Raw genomic sequence first — 13,847 nt, forward strand, 5'->3', positions numbered from 1 at the left:
TCTCTCTCTCTTTTTGCAGAACCGGGGATTGAACTCAAGCCCTTGCGCTTGCCAGGGAAGCACTTATTCTACTGAGCCATCTCCCCAGCCCCCACTTTCACCTGAGTTTCGCTATTTTTTCTCCTCTGGGTACTGCTGATGGAGCCCGGGACTTGCGTCTGCCAGGGGAAGTGTTGTACCACCAAGCTACATCCCCGGCCTGCCTCTTGTATTTTATCACAGTTTCTTCATAGTGATAACAGGTTGGTTCATTTCTATCACCTTTAATGCAATGAGCTGGATTTTTCTGGCCCATTCATTTGGAAGAAGTCCCTTCCAAGAGCATGCCCAGTGGACATTGTCTGAGAGCTTATTATTATTATTATTATTATTATTATTATTGTCCTTTTTTTTTTTTTTTTTTTTTTTTTTGCGGAACTGGGGATTGAACTCAGGCCCTTGCATTTGCCAGGCAAGTGCTTAGTGTACTGAGCCATCTCCCTGGCCCTCGCCTGGTAGTTTCCAGTGTCTCAGCTCTCGTGGTGTGAAAATAATGGAAACGCTCACTTAGGGGCGAGCCCTTCCCACAGGAAGTGCAGCTCTGCAGGTGTCTTCCAAGATCTGCCACCTCCCTCTGCCTCCTGTCGGCTGAGTCACCTGTTGTATCTGCCTCCTTGAACCTCCTGGAAGGCAGCTGGGACGCTTCTGCTGTCACATTTTGGCTTTTTGTCTGGTTTGGTTTCTTGAGCGAGGACTGCACTGCGTAGCCCAAGCTGGCCTGGAACCCACCAGGCTGGCTGTGAGCCGCCTGCCGCGGCCTCCCCAGTGCTGGGACCACAGGTGTTGTCACTACACCCAACCTCAGACCTTGTAATGGATCATTTTTCTTCTACCTACAATATAACCTATAGAATTTCTTCAGAGAAGATCTGTTAGGTTTTTTCTTTGTTTTGTTTTGTGTATTTAATACAGGGTCTACAGGGTCTCACTGACTTGTAGTGATCCTGTTTTCAGCCTCCCAAGCCCTGGGATTACAGGTGTGCACCACCACACCCAGTCTCAATCGCTCTCAGCGTATCTGCGGGGGGCTGGCACAGCATGCCGGGTATGATCCCAGCCACTGCGCTCTGCCTAAGAAGGTGCTTTAGTCCGCTGAGCTATCTGGCCAGTCCTTCTATTAGGTTTTTGTCTGAAAATATCTTTAATTCGTTATATTTCATGAAAAATAACTCTCTGGTATACAGTTAAATTGATGTTACTTTTTCAGCATGTTGAGCATTATGCCAATGTCCTAGAATTTATTGTTACTATTGAGGGGGGTGTTATTGGTCAATTTATTGTTCTCTGTCATCGTTGATCTACATTTCCTCTTCAGCTACCTTTTTTTTTTAGTTTTTTAAGACAGAATCTCACTGAGTAGTATAAGCTGGTCTTGAAGTCCTGTTGTCTAGGCTGGCCTTGAACTTGTGGAGATTCCCCTGCCTCAGCCTCAAAAGTGCTGGGATTAGAGGTGTGCACCACCACGCCCCGCTACCTCTTTGGCAACTTGTAAAGCCTTTCCTATCTTTAGCAGTCTGTGTTTTACCTCATTATGCCTGGACACAATTCTCTTTTTATTGGGGGCTGGGGCGATGGCTCAGTAGAATCAGCACTTGCTTGGCAAGCGCAAGGACCTGAGTTCAATCCCCAGTTCCACCAAAAATAAATAAACAATTCTCTTTTTATCTACCTTACTTGCTGTGCATTTTGCATCCTGAATCCGAGGATTCATATTTTTCACCCGACCTCGAAAATTGTAATTTCTTATTTATTTATTTTTTTCTGGAACCAGGGATCAAACGGCCTGGTCGGCGCAGCAGGCCCCAGACGGTGCTGGGAATCGAACCCCTGTCCCAGTTCTTTCCCAAGCAGGCACTTAGTCTGCTCAGCTATCTTTCCAGCCCGCTTTCAGATTTCTTAGACTCTTTCCAGTCTTTCAATTTCTTCTCTCTCTGATCCATTTTGAGTCTTTCGTTACTGTAAGATTTCCTTTATTTATTTAAACATTTTATATACTTAAATATATTCTATGCTAAGAGAAAGATGCCAGACACAAAGCAGTGTATAAGGCTTAATCCTACTCATATAACATTTGGTAAAAGGCAGAGGCACAGGGTCAAAAATCACTCGTTGTGGGGGCCTGCCCCTTAGCTCAGTTCTTTAAGTGGCTGCTTCAACAAAGCCGTTAGGCTCAGGTTGCTGTGGTTCGATCCCCACAACTCAAGCCAGCCAAACCTGCCCTGAAGGCATTCGGAGCAAAAAAAAAAAAAAAAAAAAATCACTCATTGTTGCTGGTGCTGAGAGGTCAAGGAGAAAACTGACTTCAAAGTGATACTTGGGGATTTTGTAGGTGAAGGGGACCATTCTATCATGTGATGCTGATCACGTGACTTTGCACTACTGAACTTACTGAGCCAAATACCCTAAAAGGATGAATTTTAATCAATGCAGCTGTATCTCAGTAGGCCGGGCGCGGCATGTAATCCATTCCTCAGGAGGCTGAGGCAGGAGGATTGCTGCAAGTGCAAGACCAGCCTGGGCTACAAAGTGAACTCAAGGCCAATATGAGCTGTGTAGAGAGACTCTGTTTCAAAAAGATCAAAACCAAACAATTATACTTCAGTAGGCTGGGTGGGGCAGGCATACCTGTAATCCCAGCACTGGGAGGCTGAGACAGGAGGATCGTTGTGAGTGAGACCAGCCTGGGTTACAAAGTGAGCTCAAGGCCAGCCTGAGCTATACAGTGAGTCTCTGTCTCAAAATGACAACAGAAGAACAATTATACCTCAGTAAACCAGAATATTTTTTAGAAAAATTGTACAGTTGACCACCATTCCATGCCAAATATAAGTAGAGGAAATGGGAGGCAGAGGAAGAAGTCAAATTCATTACAATGTGTAACTACATAACAGTAGAGAAATATAAGGGGCAGGGACAGCTCCCTTGCTGTACTTGTTCTGGAGACTGCAGGCGCCCACCCGCCACTTGCCCTCTGCCACAGGTGCCATGTTCCTTCTGCTGCACACAGGAGAACTATGATCCACCAAACTAGTAAGATTTCCTGGGAGGCCTCTGAATTCTGTCCTCACTGGGGCCCCGTAGCCTTCCAGTCCCTGTTCCCTTTGGCCTGGGGCAGAAGGCTTGCTTGAGGCTGGAGCTAAGGCAGCTTCTTCCTTGCCACTTCGGAATGGCCTCCTTAGGGCTGGAGAGATAGCTCAGCAGTCTGAAGCACCTGCTTAGGAAAGTTTAGGCAGCCACAGGGGACCACAGTTCAGTCCCTGGCATCACATGCCCTGCCAGTCCCACCTTCATGGTGGGCTGAGCCAGCCAAAAAATATATTAAAAATAAAACAAAAGAATGCTACTCAGCAATCGAAAGAAATAAACTATTGGGCTGACCAGATAGCTCAGTGGATTGAAGTGCCTGCTTAGGTAGACACAGGGGTCCAGGGTTCTATCTGTCCTGCCCAGGTGCCAGCCCCACCCCTGGGGCACATTGGTCATTGAGACTGGGCATGGTGGTGCACACCTGTAATCCCAGCGCTTGGAAAAAAGGAGAATCACTATGAGTCCGATCTGTGTAGTGAGCCCCTGCAGACCCTGTACTAAATACATAACATAAAAGAAAAGACATGGCCTCCTTCTTTCCCGGTCATGGACGAAGTTCCTTGGGGCCAGTGAGCCCGCCGACACCATGACTCCTCTCCTTCATGACAGAGAAGCCCCGAGCAACCAGCAGCCAAGCACTATCCTGACTGTGCAGAAGCAGGACTCTCTGACCCCCAGAGCTCCAGCCAGCAGAGCCCAAGTCACAAAGCTGACGAGCAGCAACATCCAGGTGAGTGAGCCTTGGCCTAAATCCGCAGAGGCGTCTCCATACCTATAAATTCTAATTATAGAAAAATCAACTCAGACACTTGCTCTGGCTGATGACTCAGAACCCGGACATGGACATGTCCTGCACGCCGGCAGGCAGCCCAGGAGCCACTGTCCCAGGGGCCCATGCCCAGCCTTTCTGCTGTGCAGCCTGCTGCCAAGGCCCCTGCCAGGCTGGGCCTCGGGGAAGATGAATCACATCAGCATGCAACTCACTGTATCTTCAGAAGCAGCAGGGCCTGGCCTTGTTCTGAGGCCACTTATAGCCAGTGGTAAGGCTGCTCGAAATGCCCCGTGTCGTGCTTAGGTGGCTGGGACCACTCCTAGAACAGCTTTGCCCTCAGCAGTTGTGTGAAAAGATTCAGTGAAAGCTTCTTGCATGCTTCACAAGTGCGACCTAGGTGGCTGGTACTCACTTTGGTCCATCCCAGGGACTGAGTCGGGATGCTTCTGGGGACAAGTCCCAACCCGAGCTGTCTTCAGTAGCATGGAAAGCTGTATCATGCAATGGGAAATTCAGCGGAGGGGAGTTTAGTATGATCAGGCGGTCAGTACTGTCATCAAAGAAGTTTGTTCAGGTGGCAAGATAGTTCAGTGGACTAAGCACCTGCTTAGGCAAGTGCAGGGACCAGGGTTGGATCCCCGGTTACCTGTTGCGCCAACACCACTCCCAAGGCCTGTTTAGCCAGTCACCAAGACAGGGCGTGATGGTGCGCACCTGGAATCCCAGCACTGAAGAGGCTGAAAACGGGGGGACCACTATGAGTCCAGGCTGCACAGTGAGACTTGTACGAAATACATTAAACACACACACACACACACACACACACACACACACACACACACACAAGTTCTTTCTGTCACTGTTTTCCGTCCCTGTGTTTGGTGGCCCTGATCTCAGGCTGGTTGACTCAAAACCACAAATAACTACGGTCACTGTGTGTATTGAGTCCAGACATACTAAAATCCAGAGAAAGAAAAGAGGGTCCTTCCTCCACCCATTTCCTCTGTGGCTTCTTTCTTTTTCTTTTTGTTGTCCTTGTTCTTAAAAATTGAGGCGGCATGTCCTAGAAGCCTCCAGAATTCATCAGCACCTTCTTGCCCAGAATTAATGTCAAGTCCTAAAGCGACAACAAAGAGAATAAGCACCGCAACTGGCTTGGACTCTAAGCATTCTGGATGGAACACATGTTAGAAAGCCCTTGACCGAAGACTCAGACTAAACATCTCTAAGGTCTCACTGCTGCGGGTAAGCACACTCCCTTTGCTTCTGAAGGTAAATGCTGCTCCCGGGCCCTGCCACCGTGGAAGCCCCTGGTCCCATCCAATTTAGGCCTTCTCATTTCTATGCTCCAAAACAGAGCCATTTGAGTGCTTTTTCAAAGATAGCAGTACCGGGGGCTGGTGAGATGGCTCAGTGGTCTAAAGCACCTACTTGGAACAAGCTTGGCAAAGCACAGGGACCGCAGTTCGATCCCCCAGCACCACATGCCAGCCAGCCCCGCCCCCTGGTGGGCTGAGCTGGCCACACACACACACACACACAAAATAAATAAATGTTTAAAAAAAAATAATAAAAGATAGCAGCACCCTTCACCTCACCAGTGAAGGGTGTCTTGCGCTTTTGGTGAAGGGCATACAACTGTTTGTGCTGGCTTTGGGTTATTTAGGATCAATCCTTCCAATGGGCTCGTCTTCCCAAGTCTCGAAATTTCTCCTTTGCATTTGTCAAGAATCTTCTGGTATGGCCCACAGTTAAGTGGAAGCCAGGGTGGGGCTGGATTCTGGTTAGCCAGCAGAGCAAATCGTTAGATCCATTCCCAGCTGCGAGCTTGGTGAATCCAAAACTGCAAGGACACCCACATCAACAAATCGAGCTCTGGGCTGAATCACGTTCCTCCTCCTTTGGTGGGCAGCCGCAGAATCCAGTTCTGCTGTAGATTAGCAAAATGCAGATGCTTGTTTTTGCCTGTCAACCTTCTCTTGGATGTGACTCGAGCTCTTATCTCCCAGAACATGCTGGGATCTGCCTGTACACACACAGGATTGGGTTTCTCTGATAGGGAACAGGGTAGGTGCATTTGCAAGCAAGGGAGAGGCATCCTCATCAGGGTGGGGTGGGCGAGGCTGCTTTCCTGGGAACAAGGCTAAACCTAGGAGAGTGACTGCAGTACCATCTCTTCCGCCCCAGGTTAGCGCAGTGTGTGAGTGAGTGTGTGTGTGTGTGTGTGTGTGTGGTACTGGGAATTGAACCCAGTGTGAGGATCTTCACACTGAGCTACATCCCAGCCCTTTTCTAAATTTTGAAACAGGTTCTTGCTCTCAACAGGTTCTTGCTGGTCTCAAACTTGTAGCTGTCCCTGAGTTCTGGGAGTTCAAGCCTGCACCACAATCAGCAACATCACGTCCTCAAAGGTTGACCCTATTATTGTATGTTCTAATTCTTCATTCCTCTTCTTAAAAAGTTCAAGTTGTAAGCCAGGTGTGCCTAGAATCCCAGCATTCGGGGCAGAGAGTGTTGAGGCAAGGGGATAGTTGGGAGTTCGAGACCAGCTTGGGCTATGGAGTGAGCTCAAGTCCAGCTGCAGAACCGCATAGCAAGACCCTGTCTCAAAAAGACAAAACAAAACAACAACAAAAAAACTAAAAACAAATATTCTATAATAATGATTACTGGAGGATAGGAAGGGTGGAGGGGATAGGGGATGGACAGAACTTGAATAACAGGTACCAAAATACAAACACATGGGGCTAGGGAGATGGCTTAGTAGAATAAGCACTTCCTTGGCAAGTGCAAGGGCCTGAGTTCAATCCCCAATTCTGAAAACAAAAAACAGATACATAGCAGTAATAAGCTCCAGTGTTCTGCATGAGGGCAGGTGGCCTGAGTTCCCAACAACCTATTCCATATTTTATGTATGATTAGAATGGGGGTCGGAAGGTTCCAGGCAGAGTAATGATAAAGAGATGCAAATAGTTTCTTGTTTGGTTGGTTGATTGGTTGGGTTTTTTTGACTGGCTCAGCCCATCCTGAGGGCAGGGCTGGAGTGGCAAGTAGTGCTGGGGATCGAACTGCGGTCCCCTGCTCCTGCCTAAGCTTGCCTAAGCAGGCACTTTAGACCTCTGAGCTATCTCACCAGCCCCAAGAGATGCAAATGTTAACTATGCTGATTTTATCAGTACTCCTTGTACACATACATCAAATGGCTACAATGTACCCCATATATGAGCAATAAAATATAATAATAAAAATTTAAGCCAGGCATGGTGGCTCACATCTGTTTTCTCAGCCTGCAGGAGGCTGAGGCAGGAGGATTGCCATGAGTTCAAGGCTCGCCTAAAATACATAGACCCTGTCTCAAAACAAACATTTGAAAGTCTGAAATAAGCATAGATGTGCAAGAAGTGGCAATGGTGGTGCAGAAGGGTTCTAGCACCCCCGCCCAGGCTTCCCCCACCCCGGCCCAGGCTTCCCCCACTAGGGAAGCCTCAGCCAGTCACAGCACAAGATACGAGATTCAGCCACCATGCGCTGCTTATCACAGTACAGATTTGTAACACCACTGCCCGCCGGAGATACAGAGCCACCCTTCCCCGCCCAGCCCCTGTCCCTCCCAGCCAACACCTCTAACTCCTGCCAACCACACATCCGCCCTCCAGCTCCACGAGCTCCTCATTTCACACAGGGTAAGCCCTGACCCCTGAGATGGCTCCACACACTCGTTCACAGAAAACCAGCATAATTGCCTAGAGAGACTGAAACCTGCTGGAGACGCTTACAACAGAACTGGGTGAAAAGCCACAAACACCAGCCACACCCCTTGCTGTGAGAGAAGGTGTGGGGGTGTTGGGAGGACCCAGGAAAAGGAGAACCCCACGTGGCCCCAAAAAAGAGGACTAGAGAGTGAGCCGGGGAAGTCTGAGAACAGCGCAAAAGCCTGTGGAGTCCTCTCCCTCCCACAGCTGGGCTGTGAGTAAGGGAAGCCGAGGGGCTGGGAACGCGGGGGCCCTCCGCAGGAGAAGAAGCTGGACGGGACGGGATGGGACGGGGACGGGGACCGGAATCAGGACCGAGCGCTTCAGGCTGAGCGTGACCGTGGGTACGATGGTAATCCCAGCTACCAGGGAGGCTGAGGCAGAGGACGGCATATTCAAGCCCAGGCTGGACTCCTTTGTGAGACTGTCTCAAAATTTTAAAAACTGTAGCCGGTTGTACTCACACAGGCCTGTAATCTCAGCACTTGGGAGACTGAGGCAGGAGGATCGCCGGGAAGTGGAGACCAGTCTGAGCTACACGGTAAGTTGAAGCATAGTGAGACCTTATGTCCAAAAAAACGAAACAAATTTTATGTAGTTCAGGCTGGCCTTGAACTCACTATGTAGCCCAGGCGCGCAGCAGTCCTCTTCAGCCTCCCAAGTGCTGGGCTTGCAGGTGTGCGCCACCACACCCAGGAAAAGGAAATATTGTTTACTAAAAAAACCCTAAAAATTTGTTTAAAGTTTAGGCGTGTAGTTCAGTGTGGTAGAGTGCTTGCCTAGCATGCGCAAGGTCCTGATTTGATTTTCCATGCCCAAGAAAGAAAGAAAGAAAGAAAGAAAGAAAGAAAGAAAGAAAGAAAGAAAAGAGAGAGAGAAGGCAGAAAGAGAAAGAAAAAGAAAGAAAGAAAGAAAGAAAGAAAGAAAGAAAGAAAGAAAGAAAGAAAGAAAGAAAGAAAGAAAGAAAGGCAGGCTAGTTAGGGGCGATCTAAGGACCATAAGAAATGTAAGAGCAAAAGCGAATTCGCAGGGAGGGGGAGACAGAGCCAGAATCCTGAAAACAAGTTCCATCTCTATCAATGGTACACAAAAATGGAAGTGACAACTCCAGATTCAGAAAAGCTCCTGGAAAGTCATACCTGTGTGTCTTCAGGTTTGGTTTCGATTTTTTTCATAAACAGTAATACCGAATAGTCCAGTAAGGACTGAAGGAAAAGGTGCTCCAGGAAGCACAAGGTGCAGTGTGGGGTACACATCCTCAACCCCAGGGGGTAGTGTATGCCAATCATGCATGCTGTGTTTTGTATAACAAGGGGACAACAAGGTCTTGAACCCTAATATTGGCCCCTGTGTCCTTACGTAGAAATAGGGTCCTCAAAGATGGACTAAAGATGAAGTCGGACTGGGATGGGGGCCCAGACCCAGTGCTCTTGTAAGGAGATTTGGAGCAGCAGGTGCCCAGCAGGAAGGCCACCAGAAGTCAGCGGGCTCAGGCTGCCCGCCAAGGAGCACCGAGGACTCAGGCAGTCACCGGGAGGCGGGAAGGTCTTCCTCCCTTGGGGCCTTCACAGGGAGTGTAGCCCTGCGACACCGATTTCAGACTCGGAGCATCCAGGATTGTGAGTGGATACATTTCTATTGCAAGCAGGGTACTTAATCGGAACCAGTCGCTACATACAAAACCAGTCACCTAGTCAAATACATTTCCTCACTAATATTTACCGATGAGACAGAGTGTAATTGTTAGGACCGTTGGGAGCTCAGATACTCAGGAACAGCAAGAACAGGCAAATGAGGTGGAGCCACTTAAAATTTCCTTTCTGCTAGGAGAGAGGGTCTGTGATGGAAACCTTTTGTTACGAAAGTGTCCTTGTGGAGGCTGCCAGGAAAATCAGCGCAGCAGCTGTGATAAAGGGGCCATGCTGTGCACATTTAGGTCAAACAAGGCCGGAGTTACACAGTTTGGAAACTGTTCACTTCTCTATCTCTGGGCTTGCTTCTGTTCAGGAAGCCAGTGACTGCTACCTTAACAGCACTGGTGCTTTTTTCTTAACCAGAGTCGTGCTATGCGGTCAGACTGGCCTTGAACTCACTGTGCAGCCCAGGCTGGCCTCAAGCTTGCAGCAATCGTGCCCCCTCGGCCTCCCGGTCCCCAGGCCATATCACTTGCTTTCCTGCCATTTGCACCGTGACAAGGTCACTGTCTAAAAGCCAGAGAACACAGCTGTGAAACCAGAGGCCTGGAAAGCTGAGCAAAGAACAAGCCTTTTACTGACTCAGGGAGACAATTGCCCAAGAGAGGAGAAAACTGAGGAGAAGGAAGGGAGTCCGTAGTGTGGCTGCTAAGATGTGGAAAATGAACACGAATGGCCACGGATTTGTGAAAGGAAGGAAGGTAAGGGATTACACAATGAGGGAAGGGGAAAGGGAAAGAGAGCCATGCACTGCAGGTCAGGTGAGTGTGTTGCACAGAAGGAGTCCAGGTCACCCGGGCTTGGGTGAAGTTGTAGATATAAGGCCAAGAGCACAAGGCATGGAGGAAAAGACAGGTAAGCTTGGCTTCGTTACATTGCAGCTTTCTGCTCTGTGAGAGGCACGGTGGGATGGAAAGACAACTCAGGCCGGGAGGTGATTTGCAAAGCATATATTTGATAAAGGACACGTACCCCAAACACACAAAGGACCTTTAACATTCAACAATAAGAAAATAAAGAAGCTGATTAGAAATGGCAAGAGAGGGCTGGGGATCACGGGAGAGCTTTAGGGTGACAGAATGATTCTGTACTGTTCTGTAAGGATGCACAGCTGTAGAACACGAAGAGCAGCTCCTATTGCAAAGTATGCGCTTTAGCTGGTAATAATGTGTTGGTATTGGTTCATAAACCACACCAGTGCACCAGTACGAGGTGCTGCTCGGGGGAAACTGGGACGGTAGTGGGATGCAGGAGAGAGGGATCTTCTATATTTTCTGTAAACCTAAAACCTCTTATAAAAATAAAAATCGGCCCAGTGTGGTGGCGCACGCCTGTGATCCCAGCACTCAGGAGGCTGAGGGAGGAAGATCCTGCAAGTTTGAGACCAGCCTGGGCTACAAAGTGAGCTCAAGGCCAGCCTGAATTGCGTAGTGAGACCCTGTCTCACTAAGTACATACATACATACATACATACATACTACCGTGTTTATGTATCATGTTCTGCGACACTGCAATTGAATAGAAACAACAGAAGGATATAGTTAAAATTGCAAATGTTTGGAATGTAAAAAAAAAAAAAAAAGATTAAAATGAGTAACAAGAAATTAAGAAGAGAAAACAAGGAAAAGAAAAAAAAGATTAAAAATAATTTATGGGCCCCCCCCCCCAAGAAATCTTAATGAAGATTTGGAAAAAAAAATGTTTACTACTAAACAATAACTAATATATCACATATCAAATGTTATGGAATGGCCTTAAATACACTTACAGTCACTGCTCGGTGTCTCAGGGGATCAGTTCTGGGAGCCCACATATATACCACAATCTTCCCCAGCTCAACAGTCTTCTAGAAGATGGCATATTCAGAAGCCATACACATTCTTGTGTACACTGTAAGTGATCGTGCTCTATAAACCAGGCACAGTGGCCTGTGATTGTAATCCCAGCACTCTGGGTGATTGAGGCAGGAGAATCTGAGACTTGGCAGTTTGGCAACTTAATGAGATCATCTCAAAATAAAAATATCTATTAAAAATATATATATATATGGGCTGGAGATTTAGCACAGTGTAGAGATCTTGGGTTCAATTTGAATACCACAATAAATAAATAAATAAATATATTACTATGATACCTACTGCAAACACTATGTAGATGGCTATTTACTGTATTCTTTAGGAAATAATGAAAAGAAAAATCTATAAATACTCAGTACAGATGCAATCTTTTGCAAATATATTTAATAAATTGTTGGTTGAAAGTGCTGATGTGGAATCCGTGCACATGGAGAGCAACTGTCTTAGGAAAGGAGAAAAATAGGAAATTAGTGAGCTCGGGACCCTATTCACGAAGTTAGGAAAGGAACAGTAGAATAAATCTAAAATAACTAAAATTAAGAGCAGAAAATTAGTTTTCAAAAAAGCATTTAAATATGCAGTAGAAAAAAAATCAGCAGAGCCAAACTTTGATTAAAAGGATTTAAAGGGGAATCCCTGGTTGGGGCCCCCCTGTCCCATCCCTTTCTTGAACAGAAGCTTTCTTTTTATTTAACTTTTTTTAAAATTTATTTATTTATTTATGTGTGTGTGTGTGGCCAGCTCAGCCCACCAGGGGGCGGGGCTGGCTGGCATGTGGTGCTGGGGGACCAAACCGGGGTCCCTGTGCTTTGCTGAGCTTGTTCTAAGTAGGTGCTTTAGACCACTGAGCCATCTCACCAGCCCCCATAACTTTTTTTTTTTCTTTTTTCTTTTTTCTTTTTTGTGGAACCAGGGATTGAACTCAGGCCCTTGCACTTGCAAGGGAAGCGGTTATTCCACTGAGCCATCTCCCTGCCCCTGCCCCTTTTTAACTTGTTTTTTTTGGACAGGAGCTTTCTTTCTCCCAGTAAATATATTCTGCTCGTAAAATAAATAAATAAATAAATAAATAAATAAATATTTAAAAAAGAAACCTTTGGAAAAAGTGAGAGAGCAGAGACTTAAAAATTCCTGAGAGTACTACAAAAATAGTTACGCTGATATATCTAAAGCTCAGAATACCTATGTGCATATGCATATAACATTTATCCTGTATACATCCATGTATTTGTGTATATGTAAAATGTCCCGCAAGACTGCAGTTTACCAAAGCGAACCGCTGGCCTCTGTCTGCAGCACCCCGTGTTCCCCGTGCTCACGACGAGAGGTCGACTCACTCTGGCAGCAGGCCAGGATCCCACCAGCCCCAGAAAGATGGTCCTGACCCTGGAGAGCGTTGCTTCCGGGCCTCTTCCTGCCGGGATGTGCCTGGCACCTCAGGGTGTTGTGGCTGTCTTCAACCACAAAGTGACAGCCAATGGTTAGAGCCAGTCCAGCCTCTCGGTGCCTGTCCTGGACTGACTCCTGGTGCCACACGCAGGGGTGAGGGCAGGGGACATAAAGCCTCCACATAGGCTACCAATTTTAGGTTATTCGGTTGCTTACTGTCAAAAGCCTTCCTGACGGGTTTACATAAAATGAAGTAGAAAATCTGAACTGACTTATAACCAAGAAAATCAGATTACTAATTGAAAATCTAAACATACACGCACTCCCAAGAGGTCCAAATAGTTTAATAAGAATCCCTCCTGGATTAATAAACCATTGGTCATTATTAGACCAATGCTGTCTGGTTTACCAAACTCTGCTGGGGTGCAGGAGAGAGAATGTCCAAAGATATTTTATAGATGTAAAATAACTTCATTATGCTAATGAACTGAAAATACATCGAAGAGGAAAATGGCGCAACAGCCTCCCTTACAGATGCAAGTACCCGCGTCTGTGTCTCTTTGTTACTCGGCTCAATGCTGAACCCAAAACTGGATACCCAGAGTTAAGAAGGTACGCGAGGGTTACTTCTGCTCGCGGCTGAGCGGCTTCGGCTCATAGTCCGCTGACTCCAAGGCGGGGCAGCGGGGCAGAGGGGCATGGCGCACCGGCGCAGAGGAACCTCCAGGCAAGCAACCCAGGCCGCGGGGCCTGCCTTCTCCCTGTCCCTGTGTATTCCACCCAAGCTGAAGAGTGGATGCCAGCCACACCCGGGGGCGCGCTTCCGGTGTCCACCCGTTCTTCCCAGGGTCACGCCCTTAATCCACACTCACATACTCTAATCCAGCCATCTTCAAAACTCCCCACCTACAAGCACATGGGCTGAGGGGGGACATCCAGCTGCAGCCGTAACACCATGGAGTCTAAGGAGAGTTTCACATCAGAAAATCTATTTGATACATTCACTGCACTGATAGGTCTAAGGAGGGTGAAACTCACAAGATTGTTTTCGCAGGAGAAGGCATTTAATATAACACAACTGGCTGGGGAGATAGCTCAGTAAAATAAGTGCTTGCCTGGCAAGCGCAAGATCCTGAGTTCAATCCCTGGTACCAGGAAAAAAAAAATTGGGGGGCTAGGGAGATGGCGCAGTAGAATAAGCACTATCCTGGCAAGTGCAAGGGCCTGATTCCAGAAAAAAAAAAAAAAGTTAAAAAAA

The 13,847-nt window shown here is 47.4% G+C and overlaps 1 pseudogene; it reads left to right on the forward strand.

The window, feature by feature from the left end:
• The first annotated feature begins 3,712 nt into the window (after positions 1 to 3,712).
• Positions 3,713 to 13,847, forward strand: part of LOC101581712 — a 30,032-nt pseudogene continuing 19,897 nt past the window's right edge.

This window comes from Octodon degus, unplaced genomic scaffold, assembly GCF_000260255.1.
Source record: "Octodon degus isolate 3935 unplaced genomic scaffold, OctDeg1.0 scaffold00005, whole genome shotgun sequence".
Taxonomy (NCBI): Eukaryota; Metazoa; Chordata; class Mammalia; order Rodentia; family Octodontidae; genus Octodon; species Octodon degus.